This window comes from Rhinoderma darwinii, unplaced genomic scaffold, assembly GCF_050947455.1.
Source record: "Rhinoderma darwinii isolate aRhiDar2 unplaced genomic scaffold, aRhiDar2.hap1 Scaffold_472, whole genome shotgun sequence".
NCBI classification, from domain to species: domain Eukaryota; kingdom Metazoa; phylum Chordata; class Amphibia; order Anura; family Rhinodermatidae; genus Rhinoderma; species Rhinoderma darwinii.
In genome coordinates, this window is record NW_027464018.1 from 59,816 (window position 1) to 64,357 (window position 4,542).

General features: G+C 39.2%; 1 long non-coding RNA gene across 1 annotated transcript; it reads right to left on the reverse strand.

Annotated features, from left to right (window-relative positions):
* Nucleotides 1–463: 463 nt before the first annotated feature.
* Nucleotides 464–4,136, reverse strand: LOC142719262 (uncharacterized). The gene is made up of 3 exons (XR_012872703.1): nt 4,044–4,136; nt 2,703–2,737; nt 464–525 (listed from the first exon to the last, which is right to left on the reverse strand). It is a non-coding gene; the product is annotated as an uncharacterized LOC142719262 (long non-coding RNA).
* Nucleotides 4,137–4,542: the final 406 nt, after the last annotated feature.

Sequence of the window (4,542 nt, forward strand, 5' to 3'; positions counted from 1 at the left end):
GAGAGATACCCAATGTACCTGTGTTACTAGAAATATACTATACAATAACTATATAAATTCTTGAGACTACGCTCAACATGTCAAACGAGGCTCAGTTAACAAGATCTGAACTGGCCGCAAAAGTCTTTGGCAGCAGTGGCAACACCTCTGAAAGAAACCCGGATTTGGAAGCCTCATTCCACAACTTGGAGAAACACCTGGCACAACAGGCAAAACTATGGTGGGATCTCACTACCCTCAAAAATTACGTCTCCAAAAATATGATTCCTAGGGGGCTACGTTTGAAGAAAATGCCATCCTTTATATACACTGAAGACTTTCACACAGAATGGAACCAAACTCTTTCTGATTGTTCCATCAAACTAATGAATCTCATCACGAGACAAGAAGAACAAAAACTAAAAGAATTGGAAATCAAGATTATAGACATCAAAAAAGAACTGGATGTCTACTCAAGCTTACCTGCCTTTTCACAGCTGGATACACGCACGTCTTCTTACATCGACAAACTAGACCTTTCCATAGCTGAAACAAAGAAATCAAAGTTTCAGCGGGACACACGAGACTATATGAACAACGAAGTATATAACTGGAATCGAAAGGAACGCAATTTTTCTAGACCTAGACCCATTCTAAAACAACGCAACCAACAATACAAACGTTATAGAGATATACCGAGCAGGGTAAGCTTCAGTTCCACGGAACCCGACTCTGCAGAAGGCCTATCAGAAGAAGAACATGTTGGAACTTCTTCCCGTCCTCACCATAGACAAGAAGCTACCGCACAAATGTCAAAAAACGAGGCAGGAGGGGCGGGAGGAAGCACAAATCGACCCTATCAAGAACAAACCCGTCACCTCCGGTCGCGAAAGTTCCAGCACTATTAAATTCCAACATAACGAATCTATCATCCTTCCCTCTCTCGGCAGACCAAGAAGAAGTCCTCACTCTGGGCCTTAATTTCGCCCCCAACAATAACTTTAATCTATTCAATACATTGCTAGATATAAACAAATTTATTCGCAATTTAACTGTTAAAAAATACTTCCTTAAAGATTCCATCACAACTGAAGACCCCATTACCACCACGACTCTCACAAGCCAACCCAATAGGGATTTCAAGAACTACAAACACCAACTCACGTCCGAATTCTCTTTCCAAGAACTCAGAACCCTAGCATGTCTAGAAAGTCTGCAACCGGAGAGAACGGACCAAACTGTTATGATGTCTTCAAACTTTATAACCTCCAACCCCAAATTCTATCCTGTGAATGCACGAACTGAATCTATGGACCGATTTCAATTTATCATTGAACAAGAATTACAAAGCATAGCAGATAGACTCAAAACTAACCATCCAAAACCCAACATGCCTAACCGCCTGAAAAAAGCAATGAAAACTTTGAAAGACAACAAAGAACTTACGATTAAAATGGCAGACAAAGGCGGAGGAATTGCCATCATGAATAAATCAGACTATCAAAAATCAATACTTGACATGTTATCTGATGTCAACACCTATAAAAAACTTGACTCAAATCCAACAGTGAAAATAAAATTCTTAATGAAAAGTTTACTGAACGAAGGTCTTCAAGGGGGTTTCATTAATCAGAAACAATTTAATTATTTATATGTTGAACAACCCATTACTCCTATAATACACGCTTTACCTAAAACCCATAAACTAATTAATCCCCCACCAATGAGACCTATAGTCTCAGGGATAGGATCCATATTAGAAAAATTATCAGAATGGCTCGACACCTTGTTACAACCTTTGGCCCAGCAAACTCCAGGTTTTCTAAAAGATACCAAAAATGTCCTTATCTCGTTAAAAGACAAAATTTGGAACGAAAATTATACCTGGTTAACCTGTGATGTTGTCTCACTCTACACATCAATTCCTCATCATGTAGCATACACTGCTTTAGAAAGTCACCTTCAGACACACAGTACTTACGACAGAAATTTTCAAACTTATATCCTAAATGTACTTATGTTTCTAATGAAGCACAATTTCTTCCAATTTGATGGAAAATTTTTTCTCCAACTGAAAGGCGTCTCTATGGGAGCCAAATTCTCCCCATCAATTGCAAACCTGGTAATGGCGTGGTGGGAGGAATTATACATCTTTTCTAGCAACAACCCTCATGGCACTAACATTGAGTGGTATGGACGTTATATCGACGACCTCTTGCTAATATGGAAGGGACCCATTGATCATATTTCAAACTTCGTCGACTATCTTAACCAGAACCCCTACAATCTCAAGTTTACCCACAACCATGATAAAACGTCAATAGTCTTTTTAGACCTAGAACTGGAGGGAAAAATAGGTCAAATTATTACAACTCAAACGCACCGGAAACCCACCTCAGCCAACTCCATTTTGCATGCTACAAGTAATCATTCTAGACATACAATCAAAGCCATCCCAGTAGGAGAACTTCATCGTGCTAAAAGAAATTGCACATCAACTAACCAGTTCAATACAGAACAAGAATGTATCACAACCAGACTGAGGAAGAGAGGCTATCCACAGTGGTCCCTCAACAGAGCCCGAAACATTATTACCAAAAAACCAAGAACTCTACTCCTAGAACAGCACAAAACGACCAAACCAGAATCCAATCAACCAACCTTGGTTCTACAGCAAAGTAACCAGTTTGAGGAAATAAAAAATCTAGTGGATAAGTACTTACCTGTTCTCATGGAGGACGTCGACTTGAGGTCCATCCTAAAGGAAGGATGTAGAATAATAGCAAGAAAAGCTCCATCAATAGGCAGCACACTATCACCATCCCTATTTACTTCACAGGAAACCAAATCAACGTGGTTGGAAACCAAAGGGTTCTACAAATGTGGACAGCACCCCTGTAAGGTCTGCCAATATGCTTACCCTACCAAAACGTTCAGTGACTCTACACAATTAGATACCTATACTATCCAAAATTATATTAATTGCAATTCCGAATCCGTTATCTACGTCATCGAATGCATAGATTGCCAACTAAAATATATAGGCTGCACAAACCGCAAATTTAAAATTAGGATCCTTGAACACCTCAGCTATATAAGAAATGCAAATATTCTAAACATTTCTAGTGCCTCTAAACATTTCATCCATCATCATAATCGATCAGTAAAATCGTTCCGATGTTTCGCCATAGAAAAAATCCACCTCCCCAAAAGAGGAGGCGACTTAAAACATAAAACTCATCTGCGAGAGGCTTTTTGGATATACAGACTAAAAACGAGGTTCCCACAGGGACTCAACCTCAAGAAAGAACTTATGTTTCAGTATTAATATTTTAGTCTGTATTCCAAAGGATACATCCTATTATTTGTACAGCAACTAACACCTTATGAGCAACAGTCTCAAGCCAATGATCTCTCTCCGTCTGTCCCTAAAGTCATCAATATTTTTTGCATACATAACATGTGCTTTTTGTAATGCAATTGATACAATATTTTGACTTTTTTTAGCCAGTCACATTTTTCTTTACTTTTGCCAATTTTCCATTTTCCCTACACTCCCTGCACTCTACACCTATACTTCGATCCAGCGCATAGATACCAAGGGCCCCCCCCCCACTGATTTATTTTTCCATTTAATTAACTACAATACATTCATAGTTCCCTCACTAGTTGACCGCATGTCTTTTTGTATCTTGCACAAACTAAAACATCATATATACCCAACCCGTTTAATATACAATTGTTTTCAGCCTGGGACATCTAAGAGTAGCACCTTCTATATAGACCCACTATATTATTCACCCATAGTTCACACTAGTCCATGCCGGTCCCTAGTAACGCAAACCAAATAAATTGCATGCTCAAAAAACCCTGAGAAACTATACTGTAACTTTTCATAAAGATACCGCCTGTCATAACTACATGTCGTCCTTTATTTATCTCCATATATCACGTTGCTCCTTAGTGTATTAACCAATCTAAACTTTCTCTTTTCATATTTAGTCTTCGTAAAACCGAAATAATTTAACAAGTACCATTATAGACAGCCCGATATACTTACTTACCTTGAACAAGATCGCACTTGGAGCATCAGCTGATTCCAGGAGGCCCGTCAGGTTTCCTTGCTTCCTACTGGCTCATCCGGCCAGCCAATAACACACACAGGATCTAGCATGTAAACAAAGAAGTCAATGTTACGTAACTCACAGAAGCGATGTCCTAACACTTCGTGATCGCAATTTAAAAAAACTGCAGTTAGAAATACACGTTCTCTGTTTTCCCAGGCTTTACCTCTCATCCTTTCATAAGTTTAGTTCACAATCATGTTCTATTTTGTAGCAATCTCACATGTAGAATCTTTAAATACGCTCTGGCTTGCGTTTCAATGATCTATCGTAAGCTGACACGCAATCAAGTCTAATCAGCTGCACAAACCGGAACTCATGTATATAAAAACCGGGGCCCTAGTATCCAAAACTTCAACAGCCATGATTAAGGACGTGCCTAACGTCTGAAACGCGTAGGCTTCAGGACTGGATCGTTATTCACTCCCGTTTGCACACC